This window comes from Teleopsis dalmanni, chromosome 2, assembly GCF_002237135.1.
Source record: "Teleopsis dalmanni isolate 2A chromosome 2, ASM223713v2, whole genome shotgun sequence".
Taxonomy (NCBI): Eukaryota; Metazoa; Arthropoda; class Insecta; order Diptera; family Diopsidae; genus Teleopsis; species Teleopsis dalmanni.
Genome location: NC_051847.1, coordinates 170497465 through 170520685, shown reverse-complemented (window position 1 = coordinate 170520685; position 23221 = coordinate 170497465). Strand labels below are relative to the sequence as shown.

General features: G+C 29.5%; 1 protein-coding gene across 1 annotated transcript in view; it reads left to right on the top strand.

The window, feature by feature from the left end:
* The window catches only part of LOC119683748, a 180590-nt gene that overhangs the window by 11864 nt on the left and 145505 nt on the right, over positions 1–23221 (top strand). Inside the window, exon 2 of the mRNA XM_038097580.1 lies at positions 21738–21774. The gene's annotated coding sequence lies outside the window, so the exon portion shown is untranslated. The remainder of the gene's footprint in view (positions 1–21737; positions 21775–23221) is intronic.

Sequence of the window (23221 nt, the reverse complement as noted above, 5' to 3'; positions counted from 1 at the left end):
GAGAACTTTGCATTCAAGATTTTAGCGTAAAATGCATACAAAATGCATTGCACAAATTTATATGTGGGTGAAAATGCATAATTTAAAGATATTTTTGTAATTAATAATAAAACAAGGGATTGAATTAAATCGTATTAAAGTGTCATTATTTTGAAATGATAAAATATTCATTCGAATGCAAATCATAATGCATGCATAATTAACTTTTTGAAAACAATAGCAATAAAAAATTTACATGCACTACTTGCTTAATTCATTTAGTATTTCAAAATCGAAATTAAATACTTTAATTATTTTTAAAGCTTGAAATTTTCAACAATTGAGAAATTTGAAGATCCCACATATATATAAATAAAATTTTAAAATTTGTTTAACTAAAGATTCTTTGTTACTCGTACTTTAATTTATTTGTGAGCAAAAAATGTTAAATGTTGCTTTTTGTTGTGTTTGTTTAGGATTTTAACACATGAGTTTCGTAAATAAAGTCCTTGTAATGTATTTCATTGTTAAAAAACAATTCCAAGTATCCATTTACGGTTTTTCCTCTTTTTTTTCAAAACAAATTTGTAACTTGTTGAAGTTGAAACGGCTCAGGAGACTTTTGGCTTAGGTCGAAACTTTTGTTGGCTGGCCTGGCCACATGAGAGCGCATAAGCAAACAATTTTGTACTCATAAATTTAACTTAATCGAACCCAAATAATAATAAAATTTGTTTTATGTGTTTTATACACAATATGTTCCAGAAAAAAATTTCAAAAATTTATTTTTAACAAAAGAGTTTGATGCTCTGAACTTTTTATTATGTTATCCCTAATTGCTTAAGGAGTTAAAGTTTAAAGGAAGAGTAGTTTATTTACTCAAAATAATTAAATATTTATAAGAATTGGATTTGTAGAAAGAATCAGGATATTATCCTTCAATAGAGCGGAGCATTGCTAGGATAGATGATTTTTTGTTCCGTTGCACTTGAAAGAATCCTAAAATCATACAGTAATCTTTTGGAGCCAAAGTCACTCAGAGTATGATAACAGGTTTAATTTTAAACAGATACATCTGTTGAGATGATAATGCAGGCCATGATGATATGACAGATGATTTGACTACAGCCTCAGCGCTGATCACTGAGGTAAGCTCGTTACTGAAACTCATTAGTCCAGATAATAGCCAAACAGTCACAAAGAATGTGGCTAGAGATCTCATCCGCTTTCAAAAAGATTTGTTTTTCTGTTTCCTCATACTTACCAATTATGTGGAGATGATAAGGCAGCTTATGAATACTCGTCAAATAACCTACCAATAATTTTATTCTACCGAATTGTTACTTGCTGTTGTATCCGCGTAATCTCCTCTTAGTTAACATCAAGGCCGGACATTTACACTGAATGTGATTAGATACCTTATAAGCTTCTAAGCAAAGTATACTAACCAAAGCATCTCGCTGAGAAGCTCCGTAAAGATATCAATTTTGGTGACAAGTCATAACCCATAAGAAAAGATTATGTCTGTCGTTTAATCACTTCTTTAGCATTTGTGGAGGAAACAATGAAAGTGCTTCACATCTTCACATTCTCGTTGTTGTCCAGCGCAATCGCTTAAGGATCTTGACTAGCATCTTCATCTAAAGAACACATTAAGCTTAAGGTGACTTTTAAGTCTCTAAGTTTTTTATACGGTAATTCATTAGGCTTATAGGCCTGAGTAGATCCTTAGGATCGCCAGTAACACCTGACGTAACATAAGCGTTAAGAAACAATTTTTGTTTTAAGATGTATGAATTTCGAGTGTTCAAGAAACTTACTATAAATACAAATATAGTATAAAAAAATAATGTCTTAGATATCCTTTCCAACAGTTCTTTCCTTCACTCGTAAAAATAAGCGTTATTTAAGCTTTACCCGCACAAAAATACCATTTTAGGAAATATTTGTAAAACCCATCTTTTTGACAGAATAAATGCAAAACTTTAGACTGTCTAAGACAAAAATGTTTATCTATTTATTTGTAGCAAGTTTAGATAAATAATAAACTTCAAAGCTCATAGCAAAATTCGTATCCCGAGAAAACATATTTTTGAACTTAAGCCCGTTATTGCGACATACGTAAATGTCTAGGAGAAAAATGGGTCACGAATTCGAGTTTATTTAAATTAAACTAATAGCAATAAAAAATCGAAAAAAAAAATACTTAGTACCGCTCAATCTTACTAATTAAGTGGATCAAAAACAATCTATTGTATCAAAGGCACGCTTTACGGAATTAAATATTTATTGTCAGTAAATTAAATATTTATGTCACAAAAATATTTTGAGCGATAATTGTTAATACTTTCGTATATATTAAAAAGTGTAGTAAAATATGTGAATATTGTAATTTACGAAAAGTAAAATTTATTTTAATTTTTTGTGTGATGAAGTCGAATTTTTGTACTTAATTAATAAAAATACGCAGTGAAATACACTGTACACAATATATAGTACGTACCACGCATTTATCTAGAAGCTCAATTGATAAATTGACGTAAATGCAACTCTGCAAGTCGTTGCTATTGCGAAATGTGGCTTATATGGCACACATGGCACATACGACTTCGCATATCACACACACACCAACTCAAAAAAAACATGGCAATACCAGACAAGCACAATATTAATAGCGAAACTCAATTTGAAGGAGTATAAGAAGTATACAGGTGTAAGTAGGTGTAAGTGTGAGTGTACGTACAGTACACATGGAGTTACATTTGTAACATTAACACCACAGCTACTGGCCATGATGATTTATGACAGCCCAACAGTGTTAGTGTTGCAAAGTGTAAAGTTTTCATGGTCCCCTTTGTTGGAAGCATCAAATTCGACCAAACACAAAAGTTAAATAACTACTTCCCCGTTGCATTATAAACTTCTGTAGGTGTCTCCAGATATTTTCAAACTTTTACCTACAAAAACTTTTTGCAAATATATTCTACACTTCTACACACTATATAATATACAAATAATGTAAAATTTGATACTTTGTCAAATGCTACTTGGCTGTTCAATGAAATTTCCGTATTTATTAATAAAAGTCTGTAGTACCTTTCACGCTCGCTGAAGAACAATAAATTTGATTGTGCGTTGCAGTGCTATACATAGTTTTAAAATCCTTCCAAAGTTTTGCTAAAAATGGTATATATATATAAATAATTTTTGTTATCTTAACAGTTGGGTGTGTCGTGTCGAGCGTTTCTTTAACCGGACAAAGTTACTACTTGCTTACCCTCTCTACTATCCTTGGTTGCTTTACACTGATTATGCATATCAAAAGTTATTATAAAAACGTGACATTTGAATTATTTTAGTCATGTTTAGGGTACGTACTTGAGTAGTAGGTGTCCTTGCCCCTGCAGCTGTTTAACGGTTTGCTAAGTGTATTTTTGTGAAGTTATGTGCCACATTTTGATGTGTGCGTGACATTCAACTCAATTACTTTAATGTATTTCATACTAACACCCTACGCACACTTTCTTCTCCACTTACTCGTAAACAAAAGTTTTTAAATTAGACTGTGGAAATTATGAAAATTTTTAAGGTAAACCAGTGGAACCAAAATATTACTTTGGTGTAGGAATCTACTAACTGCAAGTATAAATTTTGTCATTTTAATCTTAATTATGTAACTTAACCCTAGTCATAATTAAGTATGTAACAAATATATAAGGAGTGTGAATACTTTGATAAAGTTCAATTTGTGAGTTCGGTAATAAAAGCACTCATATACTGCATTTTGTTCTATTTAAACTAATTAATGAATTAATTATTAATTTATTACTACTAATGCAGTATTTTTCTTGCTGGTCTGAGAAAGTCAATAAAGATAGACATATAGGCAATTTCTAAGTTTATCTGAAAGACAAGACAGTTCAACATATAATGCATCGGAGTTAATGAAAACAATGACTAGTTTAACAATGCATATGGTTTATTTGATGGTATCAGAATGGGCAATTGAGGTTTCTGAGTAAAGCCGTAGATAATAAGAGTTTATTAAAATAACAATAAATATTGTGCTTAGCCTCTATTCAAAGAACTTGCCATTTCCAAAGGATAAAGTCAGAAATCGGATCCGAAATAATTTAGTTTCGATAGTAGTAATGTAAGACTCCGTAAAGGATCTTACATACTCGCACTTGAGATATGAGTTTCTGCTGGCTTCTGCCAAAGAATTATCCGGTGTTGTTAAATAGGACAAAAAATAATAATAATAAAGAAGATGACATCGACAGTGATTATCATATTGATTTTAGTTGATTGAAGTACGGCTTTCAACTTTGTTAGACGATTTTCTTTTTTGGCTGCAACTCTCTGGAAATATCTTCCTCTGAAGTGGTGATTTCAGTTCTAAAAAGACGGTAGAATGAATGAGTACAATGCTTAGTCAATCATTTTTGTTAAGTTTTTTTGTCGAAAACTTATGCACTCTGATGACTTTGTGATATAGCAGAACATTCAGTTGGAATTTTAATCTTGCGTGAAAACATAATAAAGTGTTTACAAATAAAATCATATAGTGATATTTTTTACTCACGTTGACCGAAAAAATGATCGAGAACATAGCAAAGTGAGATCGCATAGCAATATTTGCTGAAAATATAATAAGTCTGAAAAAATTAGATTTTACAGAAGACAGTTGGAGGAAGCAGTTATATCACGCCAAGATGAAGTACAAAGATAGTTGTAGTGGAGTCTGAAGTCACACCGATGGAAGTCTTAAATATCTAAAAGGGACTCTACCCTGAAGTAATACTTACACTGTTTAAGGGTAGGACATAGTTTTTAGAAATGAGGGAGACGGATTAAGTTGGCGCAAGTCAATTCCATGTTGCACAAAAACAAAAAAATATATGTTTTGTTCATATATTGTAAAGTATTTAATTTATTATTTATTGTTTATTATTTAAAACTACAATTGTGAACAGATTTCTATTTAAATAACTGCTTTTCAAGAGCAATTTATAATAATACTACGCTCTGAGGAAGAAGTCAAACAAATTTCGAAACATCGACGATAGTTATATAGACAAATATAGATTAATAAAAAAAATATGAAATCTATAAGGTTTTATTTCACTTCACTTCAGGCTTTTTATTAATCAAAAATAATGAAAAAAGCGTACTAAAAACTATTCAATTAATAAAAAAAAAGATGAATTATACGGAAATACTATGCACTATGCCTAGAGTGATCTGTTATTCTAGCCACTTTTAACGTTAAATGTGTATTATTTAAATTTTTTTTAATTCCCGTCAATTTATATATGGTATATAAATTCATATCTCAAAATGAATTCTTTATATATATTCTCAATTTTAATGTTATTGCTTCTGATATCAGTATTTTCCATTAATAATTCTTTACACACTCAACCTTACTTAAGTTCTGTATGTCAAAAATCTGATATATTTCCCAACACTTATACGAATCTTATTCGGAATTATTAAGTTAATTATTTGCATGAAATGTCAATGAAATAGACTAAAGTGCTGCTTTGAAGATTTCCTCTCTGACTTGGATATCCTCACACTGAGCTCTGTAAAATAGAATTGTTATTATTATAATTAGGCGTATGTTAGGTAAATGCGTGGGAGCAATTTAAAAATGCCAAAATGCTTTTTAAATAAATGCCAAGATGTTTGATATTTGCGTTTGCCTACACTCCTGACGCTCATATCTGCAGCTTAACACTTCGCCAGGCATATCCTGCGTCTATTACAATTCAAAGCACCCCCCGCCCACCGCGTCTTTTGGGCGCGTGTATATCAAATTGAATTTTATTTCAGTTTCAATTCCAAATGCGTTACAGTGTTTGAGTTGATTTCATTGTATTTCGCGTTTGTTCTGTGTATTGTGCAGAGTTTTTAGTAAATTGAAAATTAAGTTCAGTTCCATGTTTTTTGCTGTATTATCTCTTACTTTGTGTTAGCGTCTCCGAGGACCTTTTAATGTCACTAACAAATTTACAAAAATATAACGAAAGGAGAGGAAAGGCAAACTGTGAGCTCTGCAAACGCACTGCTAGCAAAATTAAACCGTTTTGGCCCGTTTTGTTTGCCATTTGCACGGTTAAAGCACGGTTGCCATTGTTGTGCCTTTATTGTTGTTGTTGTTGTTGTTGTTGTTGTTGTTGTTGTCGATGTTGTTGTTGTTGCGCTATTTACGAGGCGTTAAATGCTATTGTGCAAGAAGTTTACATTTAATGTTGGCAGGCAGTAACGGTAGCAGCGGCTTTAATGTTAACTGCTTTAAGCGCCAAATGCTGTTGCAGAAAGAATTAAATTAAAAAAAATTAATGTTATTTAGTAATTTATTTTATTTTTTTATGTGTTTTGTGCTTTCTACTTGAGTGCCTCTCATTATGCATTATTTTCGTTTCGTATCTACAATTTTTGTGCTGGTGAGCATTGTAACTGAATACCCGTAAAAAGTGTTAAGGGCGCTGTTGAAGTGTTAAGGGCGCCTCTTAACTGCTTTATAAGTTATTTTAAATGAGTTACGAGAATGTTGTTAATAACGATTTAGTTTTTCCTGAAACACAATATAATATAATTGAAATAAATGTTTTTGTATAATTAATAGAATTATTGCTTCCTAACGGCTTAGTGCACTTAACACTACAAGTGTTAAAAGATAGTGTACTCATTGTACTCATAGTGAGATAAAAGCATTAAGTCCTTGTAATAAATTGTTTAAATTTTATTAAAAATTGAGTTACTTCGTAAATAATATAATTCCATCTGCGATAGCATTTATTACAGTAAAATTTTGATACTAAAACTATTTACACTTGAAGTTCACTCAATTACTTGGAATATTTACAAGTAGTTAAGTTTTTAATAAATAAAAATAAATCAAATTGAAGGTAACAAATTAATTAATTAAATTTTCAATAAAATTTATTTTCTTATATTTTTAAAATAAATAAAATGAATAGTTTATTTTTAAAATTTTTATATTACAATACACAAATATTTGTTAAAATATTTATACCACAGCTACTTCAAGTGTTATGTTTTAAAACATAAGAAACTTTGAAAGTTACCTATAATATCCAATGAGTTCTTAACACCACCATCGTTCCAATTTTTAGCACTGCCAACAATTTCGGCAGCTTATATTAGCCAAGTTGTTTGGTTCTCAAATGGGCTGTTTGGGAATTTTGTCAGTTTTTATTGGTCAGTTTGTTTATTATTATTTCTATATAAATTCTATTATATAAGTTAACACCTGGAAAGCACATTTCAAGTCCAAACTGCTCAATCTGCTCGAATATTGCACTCCCCCTACCCGCTCATCAGCAGCAAAAAGCTCAACATTAAGAATAGAGTTAACATATTCAAGCAGATTATTAAACCAGGACAACTCTACGGCAGTATTGCGTTTTGCCAAGCGCCAAACTCAACATTAAAATTCTACAAAGAGGGCAAAATATCACCTTAAGAAAAGTGGTTAACGCCCCATGGTGCGTAAGAGAAGCGGATATCCACAGAGATGTGAGAGTCGATTCAGTCGACAAATATATTAAAAATCGTGCACTAAAACTGTTCAATATAATTGACAATCATAATAATCCAACACTCAGTAACATAAAAATACAGTGAAATCTGATGAACACAGGCGGATACAAAGACTTCAGATCCATCATATTATAAAGCCCCGTATTCAGTTATTCTTAGTGTGACTTAAAACTGTCCACAGATATAATAGAGTTAAGGTGATGAATCACCAACTCAGACATCTGTATATCAACAACCTGCGGCCTCTCAAATCCGGCCCCTGCGCTTAGTTTCATTAATGGCATATGTAGAATCCTATCTACATATGTGATTCTATACAATATTAATCCTATGTTGAATGGATTAATAAAGACATAAGTTAATGCAAAAGAAAACTTACATATTTTATTACTTTTATATTGAATAATATATTGATAATCGAAACAGTTGATTGGTTAAAGTGGTAACGCTCTATAAGTTTAATTAGTGCTATCGTGTTTAGTTTTCACAAACTCATTACGATCTGACTGTTTAGTTGTTTGTGTAGAAAGCATGGTTATATCCTGTTTTTGACATTCTGTACCTCTGAAGTTTGTTAATATTAATTTTCACCATGTCTGCAAATGTATTATAATACATGTATTGAATATTATAATCTGTACAAAACGTCTACAGATTATATTCAGCACCGAATCCCCGATTTACTGAAAAAAAAACTATTCAAAATTGTTAAGTTAAAAAAAAAAATTCAATAAAAACAAAGTTAATTTTGAAACAAAATAAAATAAAAATTTTAAAAAAATCTCTAAAAAATATTCTTTTAAAATCTTTTTTTTTACGCTGCCTGCAATCCATACGAAACATTTTTTTCGTAGTCGTTATTTTTAAATGTTAGTTTTTAAATTCGAATATGACGCATCAAGAACTATTCTTGACTTGAAAGGGTTCGAACAGTAATGAAAGAACAACAACAAATATTTTCAATAATGTATTTAAATGTGGCTGACCATACAAAGCTGTTGCGATTATTGCCAAGCAGTCATCATCAGTAATTAGGAAATATTCGAATCTTATTTAATTAGTTTATAGTTCGCATGACATTAAACTACGAAATCTTCTAACTTAAAAATAGTTTCTTTTTCGTCACAAAAAGCGTCATATTCGACTTTAAAAATTAACATCGAAGTAGCTTTGGTCAGCAAAATTTTAATAAATTAATTAAAATTTTTGTTGTTGTTGTTACTTTAAGTACGGGAAAAGAAAACAAAAAATTGTACTCGAGTTTAAAAATAACTTATGGTCTATTTAATAAGAGATTTCAAAGATTTGGATCAGTAATATACAGAGCTTATTAATGGTCACTCAAAAAACTTAGTTAATATAAATTAAATTTTTGTTGTATGTGTATTTCAATACTATATGCGGTTTCTATTTTAAAATAGTCACTTTGTCATAATTAATTTCCGTATTTACAATAATGAAATAAAGGACATTGACACATTCGGGAAGTCCTCTTTAAAATATTCTGTTACTAACAGTAACAGAGTACAGCGTACAGAAAATATGTTATTACATTAAATACTTAACTATGTTAATGATTTAATATTTCATAATAACTATTTAAATTGTGTTTTGCTTTAGAACTTTGTTAACAACTTTGTTAAATAAAAAGTATTAACTCAAAAATTTATGTTCTTTTAAATTAACTCATAATTATTCTTTTATATTCTATAACTCAAGAATAAAAAATATTCCGTCATAAATTTTGCTTCCATCAAACTTTAGACTATTGTGTGATTTACAACTTTCATGATATTGAAGGCTTGTATCTTAATAGTTAAGATTTTGATCGTTTTATACTCAAATAATTAAACTTTTACAATATTTATCTGAAATCTCAGTTAAGTGCCGAGTACTTTGTTGCAAAATTTGCTGGTATTTCGAAGGCATTAAGAGTGTTTAAATATATTAAATTTGCAGCATTTCTGTCTCCACGGCGACTATAAAAGGAACTGTAAAATTTTATATCCTTGTATATGATATCAAACTTACATAAAAGTTGGTAAAAACATTTTCGGATAATATAAAATGTATGTGCATTTACGACTATTTGAGGAATTTTATTTCGTATTTTTTGCAGTGCAATTTTTGTTTTGCAAACAGCAGCCAAAAACCCCTTTGACACAACGAAATTACTGTCAGATTGTTGATTTTGGTAACTTTTTTGTCAATGTCGTTGCTGTTGTTGTTGTTGTTGTTGCTGCTGTTGTTGTTGGCGTTGTCATTTGCAATGAGCAAATACATTTTTAAAAACCAGCTAACTACTTCTGAATAGGCCAACTACCATACAAAAGCGGCAAAAACGGTGGAAAACTGTGGAAAACTATGGAAAACTGTGTGAAACTGTGAAAACGGTGAGGGGCATGAAGAGTTTTTGGCGTGTAGTTTTGAATATTGAAGTTAATATTTTTTGCGCTATTTGTCTTTTTATTAAAATTGACGTGCAGTCAAAATTATGACAGCAAAAACTGTCATACTAAAAGTGCCAACGGCAGCCAGAAAAGTGAAATTCAATTTTTTGACATTCAATTTGAGCCTTTCACAGTGCAACTTATGCCATATTTGTCCTGTGCAAATGCAGACACATTGCCACTGCATTTATTTGGTTGCATAAGCAAGCAGGGATCGCGGTGAGAATTATTAAAATTACTTTTCGTTTTTAGTTAATATTGTTGTTGTTGTTGTCGGGGTTTATATTAAAATATTTATTTTGATGGAATTATTTTCCAACCGTTTTACTTACCTTTTATCAGCTCAAAAGCAAAAGTATTCCAAGCGATTTTTCACGATTACGTACCATACATTTTGACAGACTTCAATTTATGCCAGTTTGACGGGAAGGAATAAAGTAACAACAAGTAAATGGCGTCTCTTACTTAGTTTAAGTAAATAGCATTTGCCAGCTTAAGAACCTCTCAATCAAAGGTACTTACGAGCTCCTTTGCAGGTGTTGGGCTCATTGGTTAAAGTAATTGTAATCCTTCAATGCACTGGCTTTTAACGCGCGACTTGCCATGATTGTGTTTGGCCAGAACTTTGTATTGGATTTGTGTGTATGGATTTTCATGTTATTTATGTCGAATAACGAAGTTACATGATTTGTTACTTTGTGAAAGTTACACAAATTCTTTTTAACACATTCCATTGTGAAAGCATATCTGATTTATTGGATTTCAAAGGTGTAGCCTTAGGAACTTTCACCGAATGGGCAAGTTTTAGCTTTTTGAAATTTCTTTTTCATTCTCCTTACAGCTTTTGGGTTTGTGGTTTTTTATTTAGCAATAAATATCGACAACAAATAAACAATACAGGTATGGTGCTTATAAAAGATATTTGGTTTTTTTTATAAGCTTTATTTACATATTTGCAAAGGATTAGAATATAAATCCAAAGACGGATAAGTATATACTTAATTGATTAAGTTACGAAACTAATCTGATTTTATTATGCGGTTTATTAAATTTATTGTACAATTTTTATTGAATTTAATAAAATGCCTACAAAACATATTTCACATTAAAGCCTGAAATATAATCGGGCATTAAAAGGGTTAAAGCCTGACACAAAGAGTGCTTGAATATGTCAGAATAATAAAAGCCATAAATGCTTTACCTTGGATTCCTTTTCTGTACATGTTGTTGTAGAAAATTAATAAAACATAACAAAACATGAGTGACTACATGACATGTACAGCAAAGACTCAACGAGGTTATTGCTCCCAATGGAGAATATTAAAAAATGCATGAATACAAAAAATTGTTTGTTTCACAAAATTGACAAATTAGGGCACGTTATTTGGATCCTTTCATATTCAGCTGGAAACAGTGAAGTTGCGGGTTTAAAGTCTAAACAGAATGTTTTTATTAATTGTTTTAAGTTAGTTTACTCGTACATACTTCAGGGAAGATGTGAAGAGTTCTTCCAAAATTTATGTATTCTATTAACTTTGGGATTCATACACACATAATAAAGTTATTAGACAACAAATACAAAAATTTAAATTAATTATTATAACATAATATAATTATAATCATAATTACCATAATATATAAAATATATAAACATTCAGATACCAAGTGAAAGACATTTAAGAAATTAATTATAATTAAATTAATTTGCGGTCAAATAGAAATGGTTTAAATATTCGTATTAACAAATAATACAACAAAATTGTATTTTTGTTTAATAAGTTACTTTTGGTTGAGTTTAAAGTCCTTTTGGGGTACTATGAAGTCAGCAGTGGGTTTTTCAGAGATTTCTCTGATTTTTATGGTTTATATATTATTTTAAGACTGCAAGAGTCAAAAACTAAACCCGTTAATTTGAAGCTTATGCTCAAGCTTGAGACATCGGTTTAGTAAATACAGCATCAATTCAAGACCAATGATAGGAGGTACTTGACAATACTCAAAAGAGTTATACAATCTGATCAAATTGTTTCAAATATAAGCGCTAAAAAATTAAGTTTAAGTTTTTATTATTAAAAAAAATAACAGATTTTACGAATTTGAACTACTATGATAAGTCTCTACAGAACAATTAATTTATTTTTATTGTCAAGTTTTATGATCTAATTGATAAATTAAGATTGATTTCTCAGATTCCAATACAAACTAACAGTTTTAGTTACAACTAAATATCAAAGCTATTTTAATTTGTGATAATATTGTATGTAATTATTCATTTTGTGACTCCAAAACGAATTATTTATAAAATGGACTTATAACTGATAGTTTGATTAAAATTGTATTATCAGTATATTGTTTGTATCTTGCAATATTATTGAAATGATTTGCATAGTACATATTCTACAGTATTGGAACAGTTTGAAGAATATGTAGGCTATTATTTAAAGGACATTCCTTTTCAAAGCTTCTAGAGCCTAGAATTATCCTCATAAATAATTTTATGGGGATAATTCCAAATCAAATTGTAATAACCTATCCAGAAAATTTGAATATATAGTGCAATAAGGCCTGAACAAAGTGTTGTATAGTTTGTATAGGCAACATCTTGTTGAAACCAGATATCTTCAGTACACAGATATTTAATTTCGCGGCATAATTACAAATCACGTAATCATAGCGATCACAATTTAAGACTTCTATCATTCGTTCAGAATTTTCAAAGAAGTAAGGGCTTTTCATACTTGTAGATCAAACACCAAACATTACATTGAACATTAGTGGATGCAATGGCTTTCTGACAGTTATTTGTGGATTTTTATTGGCTCAGATGTAACAATATTGTTTTTTGATATATTCACAAGCAAATAATAAGCCATCTAGCCAATTTTATGCTAAAAAAAGTCACTTTTTTTGTATTAAGTTTTTACAATTTTATTTTATTACAAATTAGCGTTTGTTAAATTTCGATATTGAAGAAGTTAGATCTTAATTTACATATGTTATGCTTTGGATGACATTTTTGATATATATTTGTCAATTATATAATGTTTCCACATCAAGACTATGTAATGAATTCCACTTCATTGGTAGCTAAGGTAAGAAAAAGGAAAAAAATCTTTGTGTGACAAGTACCGATTCTCGTAATAATATAATGACGCAATCTATTTAAGTTTCTGTATTAAATTTAGTCAATGTGATCTGTTTGAGATTCAATGAGATTCAGGTTTTTTTTATTTTTTCTTATTCTTTTTATGTTTCGGGTGGGCTAAGCTTGTACGATATTCCCAGACATACCATTTTGAGAAGTCTTTAGTTTATGCTCATGCATCGTATGGTGCTTTTAATAATATTGCTATAGTTTCTTGGTAGCCTATCTGAACTCGTCTTCACTCCGTTTATTTGAAAAACTTGATTTTACTGCATTTTCTAATGTTCTTATTATATGGCAGTATTAGTGAAAGCGGTATTTATAGTACTTTAATGCGATTGAAACGATTTTACTATGATTTCAAACAAAATTCTGTTGTACTTTGTCCAATATTGAGACACGAAATTTATATTTCAATATAAATAAATTAATTCAATATCGAATTAATTAATAATATAAAAAAACACGATATATGTGAAGACATTGTATGAGTAAATACGATAGAAGAACAGAGCTAATTGAAAATCCCTTAGTCCTAATCTGTATCTTACACTTTTTCAATTGCAATTTTTTATTTTTATTTAAATTAAATTTTAACAATTAAATATATTGTCTTATTTTATTATTCTGAGATGTCTTCACTCAATGCGGTCTGCTCTCTTCGTACGTTGATACGCACTGATTGGAATCAGTAACGGATTTTTTTTTTATTTATTTAATTTGATAATTAGCTTTTAAGAAGAATAATCTGTAATATAGGATTAGGTCGTTATATTTCATACATTTAAAATATTATTGCTTAAGTTTTATTACTAATATGAAGATATTAAAGGATAAAAATGTTACATATAGTAGATACTGAAGTTATATAAAACTTGCAATATTTTTTGCAACTGCTCTGGAGACTGACAGTGCATATAATTTAAATCTTTTATTAACCTCCTTAATGTGAAATCTCCGTATTAAAGCTTCGAATGTTTATATTAATTTTAAGCGTGTGTAAAATTTGGATTTCACTTGAGGCAGTTAAACAAACCGTAATTAATTCTTAAATTATTCATAAAATAAAGACAACATACGGAAAACGGTGTGCTTGCAAAAAAAAAAGATTATTCCCACTTCAAAGTCTGATGTGCCAGATGCTCTCATCAGCACAGAAGTGCAGCATGCAAATTATTGAGATTAAATGCTCTTATTTACAATATTATTTTCTTTATTGTTAATAAACATTGGATGTGAATGTTGTTTTTTTTCCATTAAAGTGAAGCGAGCGAAGCAGAAACAACAAGCGCCAATACTCTCAGGAGGCCACAAATAAACCTACAATGTGAATTAAAAGGCGCCATAGCATCCGTAATTGACGTTGCCGCGGTCCAAATGGTTCAATATTAAAATTTATTGGCAATTTGCGGTGAAATCGTTTTATTCCTTTCCTCTTCTAGATTACCAGAGATACAGAATTCTATTGGGTTTTGTGTTGTTGTAGCCGCCGTAGTAGCTGTTGTTGTTGTTGTTATTGTTACTTTTGTTTGCCAAAGTAAAAAGATATTTAAATCCAATGCAAAGCACGCAGTTTCTCTGGAAAAACACCGGACAGCAAAGTATTTTAAACTCGTATAAATTCTGTGTGTCACTTGGAAACGAGTTCGCCACAGCTTAAACTACATTAGTTACATCAAGGAAGTGAGAGTAGTAAAGAAAGTGGCGGAAAGATGCTGCTAGTTGAGAATAAACAACAACAACAAACACTGTAATGAAAAGAAATCAAAATAAAGTAATACCTCACGCTCTAATTTCGGAGAAATGTTCGATTGAAAATTTATTCAAATCACTTGGGTGGCAGGAACAAGGCAGGCCTCATGCGGTGGGAATCCTAAACGGAACGACAGTTAAGCTTTACTGTTCATTCTCTAGATTTGCATTGGATATGGAGTGTTGATGGCAATGAGTAATTCGATATTGAATAAAAATGGGTTCTTTGTTAGGAGATTTAAAAGTAGTTAGGAAAAATAATGTTCTTTGAAAATAATTAATATTCTAGATGTATTGTGTTGTATTCAAGAGACTGAAAGATATTTACAATTTTAATTGGTGATTATGTTACATGAATTTGTGTCTTCAATATATTGGAATATTCATTTATAGGAAGGCAATTTAATTAATAAGTATTTTATTTTATTGTCTAAATATATAAAATAAAATTCGTGTTCAGGATGTTTTCTGGAACCACTTAAAAAAAAAAATTAAACATTCATATGAATTAAAATATTTTTTAATTTCAAGTTTAGTATCACCTTGTACTTGGATGGATTCGTAAATTATGATCTTAGTGAAAAATATTCAGACAGTTTTGCAGAACACATTATGTACCTATATTAACACTTTATTATCTAACAAAGTAGGCTTCGTAAAGACGCTCGTTGATTGGGTCACACATGAGTTAACAGAAAGAACTCTGATTGACGAAATGATGATCAGTGAAATCCCGCTTTAACACAACGGAATCAAACCGTATTCAAAGGCAATTAGTACGGGAAATAAATAAATAGATTAGATATAAAAATATCTATCAAGAAAGATCATGGTTAAAAGCAGGAAACCATCTAAAAACGGCTTTAAAGTTTGAATCGTCGAGAAACAAGCTTATGTTGAGTATTTGGATGGATGAAAAGAAAATTGCTTATTATAAGCTGTTTCAACCATAAATTCATTTCTCTATTGTAAACAAAGTCGACCGTTTAAGGAAGCAATTTTGGAATCATTCTTCTACTACTCATGACTCGACCGCTTTAACAAAATAATGTTAGAGAAGCGATCAGAATTGGCCAATAGGAAAGCAGTTGTGTTTCATCATGAAAATGGTACGCCACACATATCTTTGATGTTTCGCAACAAATCGACAACATTTGGTAAAGAAGTTTTGTTGGATCTATCATATAGCCCAGACATGACAACATCTGACTACCATTTGTGAACTCATTGTTCATGTATTCTGTAAAATTCTCTTATTGGTAAAAATTGACCGATCGAAAATGATTATAAACCGCAGAAGCTTTACATCGATGAAGTTATAAATCTACCTAAGAAGTGGCAAGAGGCCATATATAATGATGGCCAATATCAACTTTATTAAAACTAATTTTTGATATATGAAATTTTTTTCAAAAATGTAATAAAAAACGGCAGATATTTTTTATATCACCCTATATACAATATATGTGGAGAATCACTTCTGTTGTTGTTTTTCTGTTAATTAAACTAACATATCCCATTCAATTTACCATAAAAATAAATACTACATTTATTTAAAACAAACTAAAGTATGTGTAGAGAATTCTCTTCTAATTTTGGCACGTATGGATTAAGCAATCTTTTTGTGATATGTGAGTCTAAAAATACAATCAGCACCAGAATAAATTGTATTTCAATTTAATTCACTTGCGGAACAATAAATAAACTCAGTTTGTTCCTCTAAATGCTTTCATCAAAGTAACTTCACACAATTTAGTGTTTGTTGAATGAAAAAGTTCTAAGCAGGAATTAAATTCCATTACGTCAACTTCATATAACGCAAAGAAAACATTTTATGGCATTTTATGGACGAGCATTGTATACTCCAATAACAAAAAATAAGTAATTTGAAACCTGCTAAGCAGACATATGTGTACAGCATTAGTCCTCGCACAAAGCAGATGCATTACCTCATCCAGAGGGTAGGCGAACGTATTGAAAATTCCATTATTGAATTTTACATTTTCCTTCAATATCCTGTGGTGCTCGATAATCGATATTTCAAGGACAATAACAGTTAGTCATTTTGTACGTCTGACAAGCTGATATCAAAGTTAACTAGATTTTTTGCCATTATGGCTATGCCACTGTAAGTTATGTCTTAAAGCCATTTCGACGGCATAAAAAATGCATCAGTTTTTTCACAATGCCTTGAACATCTGAACTCGTTCTCATATTCGTATAGCACCACAGTCGCGTGTGCTATGGAACATAAATCCATACAGCCACTGCAGGCAGATTTAAGCTAGAATACAACCAGTAACATTTTTGTGTCAGTTTTTATCACACATCCTACGAGATATCTACTGGCATGTGCTGTATGTGAGCTTATGGAATTTGCATTGCTTTTGAGAGATTGCAGTTCAAATTGTTGGAAGGATGGTGAATGAAGTGTAACCTATTGCGCTGTAAATATTGATGATTCCTGCATACCTTGCTCGAAGTTTTTTTGGGCAGATATGTACCATACCATTCTAGTTCAATAGTTAAAAACTATTAAAATGAAACTAAAAGAAACTTATTTCTAAATATCTGCTAAAGTTCGCGGCATTGTCAAACTTATCCAATAAATGTCGCGAAATTCTGAATTTAGTTTCTTTTGTTGTTTTCACTTCTATGCTCTGGAAGTTAAAATTTTGACAGCGAATACTAGATCGTTGCATTTATGATGAATTGATGAATTGATGAAACGATATCAACTGCTGAGTTATTCCGAGTAAAAAATGGAGACATGTCACTGAATTTTCTATTGAAAAGAAAAACGCTTCCCACTTTTTAAGTAAGAAATATTACATTTTTGTTGAAGTTATTGATAAAATTTTCCTAAACTCATGACGGCTTTAATCGAATGGTTGAAAGAATACTTTGGAAAAATAAAGTTATTAAGCTTAACTTGAAAACTTTGTGTAAAAGTTTTTAAAATGTGGGAAAACTTTAAGTTTTGCGTAGAAATAGAATGATATATTTATAGTGTATAAAATTATTTCTTAAAATATAAATTTTCTGTCTTGTATCGCCATATCAGTTCATATGAAACTATGAGATTTAGTTTTAGTTTGTTGTTTTAAAAAAATTTGTATTTTATTAGTAACATGTAAGTCTTTCAAAGTTGATCCCACATTAGTACACTTGGAACATGCGAAAAAAAGAGTTAATCATACACCCAAAGCAAGTTAACATAAGAAGAATCGTAGGGGTAAAATCAAAATCTATTCGCAAAAAGCAAAAATAATCACAAAATTATTGAATTTACCAACGAAACCATATATCGTGGTGTCGTTTTCGATAAAAGTTTTTTTACTTATTCAGATACATGAATACTTTGTAAATAGACAAAATATAGCTACTAAAATATTGCTACAAATACTAACATGACTTCAACTTTTATGTGATGGTTACTCAACTAGATAATAGTAACGAGTGGGAAATTTAGGTCTATAGATAATATAAATCATCTAACTCAAATGAAATTTAACTATACCTGTCCCATTTGAGATTTTATCTCAATATTTTATCAAAGTTTTATCAAAGTAGATTCATTTGCACATTATGGTACTTAAAATTTTTTGGGTTTTCGTTGCAGATAGCTTTACCTATGAGTCATACTCATATTGCATTGCTAGCATGAAATTTGTCATTCAAGTCTAAAGTCGAAAATATTTAAGGAGGAAGATATATAAGCCGACTAAACAAATGTGAAATAGTTGTGCGATAATAATAGGTTCAAATATTGAAAAATTATCTAAGATCAATTACTTAATCAATACCGTACAGATTAAAAAAATTATATACATTTTTTTACATGAATGGTTAACTAACATTATTAAGAGACTTTATTTTAAAAACTCCTTCTTCACACTAAAACGGATATAAGGTCCTGGTTTACGTAGATTAAAATTGTATAGCTTAACTACAAAAATCACATACAATACAAAGCCTTTGTGAGAGAAAAAAAGTTTTTATTATATGAAATTTATTTCTACTGTTAAACAATATAAATATTTATGAGTACATAAAAGCATAAATATGTACGTAGGAAGGAAATTTGGTAGCAGTAAATAAATCGCACTCCTACGATACAATTGCTGATTTATATTTATTGACGCCAATTTCTACTCGGACGTACATATTTTGGAGCACTAAGTATCGCATCTTAAATTCACCCAACAACAAATGCAGTGACAGCTAACATAATAAGAACAGCAACTATAACAACAATAACAACAATAACTACGAGTACAACAATAAGAACGAGTACAACAATAACAACGAGTACAACAATAGCAATAACAATGGGGGGACATATTTTATTTATTGTGTTTGTACTGGTGAAATTGTTTTAATTTTGGCCAATAATGTCGATATCACTGTCACTTGTTTTGTTACCAAGTTTGGACAAACGAACACACACGCTGTATTACAGTACAGCGTAATAATAATATAGCATATAAATTATTACATATGCTCATGTGTGAGTAGAGAGTGTGAGTAAAGTGTGTGTGCATATGTAATGCGCACACATACCAGCAAACAGCTGACACATGTAATAATTCAATTGTGCGAACAACTATTAAATAAGATTGATGACAAGCAGAAATCCCCAGCATAGAAAATGGTTAAGCTTTGTATCTGAATGAAGTGTGCGGAAGACAGAAAACTGAACCGAAATTTTGTTATTTTATTTTATTCAATTTTTTTTTATTTTTTATTATTTTATACTGTGTTTGTTCAAACAATTTTATATTTTATTTTTTGTACATTAAAATTACACACAACCATTGCAACGAATGGTATCCCCTTCTTGGTACTCAGTATTCCCAATCTATTTTGCTATTTTGTTGCTGCGATAGCCACAGTGGCACCAAGCCAATGGAATATGTTTTGGGAAGGGGACTTGGCTGCTGTACTTAAGCTTTGTCTTAAATGTCAAGTATATTTTGTCAAATGAAAAATGATTTGACATTTGCCGATTAATGCAATCTTTCTAATATATTTTAAGTATCTAACAAAATGGGAAAAGTGCACACTGAGCAAAAATAATAAGTTTTTACTTAATTGAAATTCTTCAATTATGTGTGTCTCTTCTAAGAAATTTTGAAAGATATTAGTTATCTTAAAATTTATGCTTATAATGTGCATAAAAATAGATTTTCATAAATTCTTATTTTATTCATAAAATGACTATCATTAATAATGAAAACGGTTATTCTTAAAATAAATTTTCTCTTTATGTATATTAACATTGTATTTATTTACTAAGATATCCTATATACTGAAATGTATGTATAAATAACTACAAAGTTTAATATAAAAAAAAATCCGATTAAAATATTTGTTTATTAAAAGAAATGATTTTCTTTGTTTAACCAAACGTATTTACTACCTAATAGTTGAAGAGGCAATGACTTGCATATTCAAAATTCAAAATTTTGTATTTTTATTTGTAAAAGAATGATACTACAATTAATGATCACTATAAGAGTATGAATAAAGTTAAATCTCTTTTTACAGAATATTTTACTTCACTATAATTTCTGTGGTTTATTTAATTGCAAATAAATAAATATTTTAAAATGTAATTCTAGTTTCTTTTAAAAATAAAAAATTCTCTAACTCGAAGTCTCCATAAGTCGAACCTTTTCTTTGGAAAATTGGATTTCGAATTATGGAAGTTTGATTGTATTTTTGAAAAATCGTGAAGAACCTGATTTTTTTCGACATATGATTTTAGACATTTTCGAAAAGTTTAATTTTTCTCAAAATGAACTTAGAAAATATGATCATCCAAAGTAGATATTTTTGAAAATTTTGGGTAACCAATTTTTTTTTAAAGTGAACTGGTAAAATATAACGATTCAATGCAGTTAATTATGTTATGAACATTTTCAATAACCTATTTTTTCTCAAAATAAACTCAGAAAATATAATGATCTAAAGAAGATATTTTTGGAAATGTTTGGAAAACTTGATTTTTCTCGAAGTGTACTAAGAAAATATGATGATTAGTTTTGAAAAATTTTGGATAACCTAATTTTTTTTAAAATGAACTAGTAAAATATGAATAAAGTAGATATTTCTCTTAAAGCAAACTTGAAAAATATGGTGATCTAAAGTAGATATTCATGAAAAAATTTGGATAGCCTAATTTTTCTTAAAGGGAAAATATAGTATATAACTATACAAGTATTGGACTTATTTTGTAGCAAATTTAGTAGACAATTCATTCATTGAACTTACCTAAATTTAATAGGGGGATTTCAGCTTGTATTTGCTTTTATTCAATAACTATTAGATATACTGAAAAACTTTGTATGAATGAATTGTTTATTTTAAATAGATCTATAACTTTTATGTAAAATTAAATATGTCGGAGATATAAGCAATCAAAGATGAATTTTATGGAAAAAATCGTTATTTTCCAGTCTTTGAGGCTCTTGGGGCACCATTTCCACTTATCCAATTGAACTAAAATTTCACACAGATTATTTTTTTAGTAAAATGAACCGATCTGGGGGGTGCCGCGGGCAATTTTCCGACTTTCGAAAATTAATGGCACCCTAGTAGACATAGCTCAGATATGTTTACACTCTTACAAATAGTATTCTATTTGTAAGAGTGTAGAGAGAGAAAGAGAGAGAGAGAGAGAGAGGGAGAGAGGGAGAGAGAAGGAGAGAGAGAGAGAGAGAGAGAGAGAGAAATCACTAATTATAATATTATTCATAATACAAAATGCGTAGTTAGTATATATATATAAATAATTTCACTAATTATCATTTATAATAGTATTATATTATTTACAGATTTTACTGTTTTATCTGCTGCTTTCATTTGTTTATGGTAAGTACAAATATGAATTTATTTGTAGAATTTATGTATATACATATGCGTATATACATTTGTTAAATATTCTTTCTAAATGTAAGCAATATGAAACATATAAACATTAACATTCTATCACAACAACTTATGGCATTTTACAAACCCAGATCTGAATATTTTACATTTAAAAATATCATTTAAATTGAAACTGAGAATGGCGGAAGCAAGTTTATTTGTTGGTTGTTTTATTCCTTTAAGGAAATGTTGCAATGTGACAAGATATAAATAAAAAAAAAATATCTGTTGGATTTTACTTTTTTCATTTTTGTAATAAATATTTTTCTGCCATTGAATCGACAGTTCCAGTTCAAACTCGGATTTCCACTTTATTAGAAATAAAATACTTCCATTAACAATTTTGATAGTTTTGAACAAATAAAGAAGTTCCTTTACATGTTCTTATGGCCCTTGAAAAATTTAGTAGAGTTTAATAGTTTTGAACTACTTATCACGAATTCGTTTAATAAAAAATTTTAGTTTTATGTTATATTTTCCTTCACTACAAAATCGATTGTTTTCATGCCTAAATTGGTTAGTCTTGTGATAATCTTGTCAGTATAATTTCGTATTAATAATTTAGTTCAAGTGATTCTTGTTGCTTTTTCTTAATGTTTACTTTAGAGAAAATCCATTTCATACAGTAAGATTTTCGAATTAAGTTTTTGTAGTTGTATTTAATAAGTTTGTGTACCTGTAGACTAGATGCCCGACATTTGTTCAATAATTTTAGCGGTCTGTCATCAAAGTTTTCTGATGCTGATGATCAATCTTCAGCATTCATTGCATCGCTTTGGGAACTTGTCTACGAATCTGCTTGTGATGGAATTTGTAACATCGTGGTTTTTGCAAGGTGTGGTTTTTTTTATAAAGGAATGTACCAATTTTGTTATCAGAATACATATTATTGGCGTTATTCAAAATTCGCTTATTTTGATAACTTTTTCTGGATACTGGGCTTTATTGCTACCTTAATAGTTTTTCTAATTCGTATTCCTGAAATATTATACTTACAATAGAGATTAAAGTTGTAACTACTTCATAAAAAATTTTTAATGGAAAATTGTTGTTTTTCACACAATTTTCATATTATTTTCTTTTTCTTCCTTTTTTTCCTTCTACTTTTTCTCGGCTACTGTTGCAATTATTATTATTATTATAATACAGGTAACGTACAAGATAAGTAGCTTCAAGTAGTTTGGTTTTGCAGAAGTTTGAAAGCGTCGAGAGTCATAATCTGAGACTTACACCTACAAAAACCGCCTCTTGGGAATGAGTAGTGAAAGATCCTAACTATCGCACTGTAAAAAGCTTCCGCCTGAAACAACATTTCAGTAATGATGGAGTGAAACATTAGAAGATTATTATTTAATTATTGAAATTATTCATTAATTTTAAAATATAAATA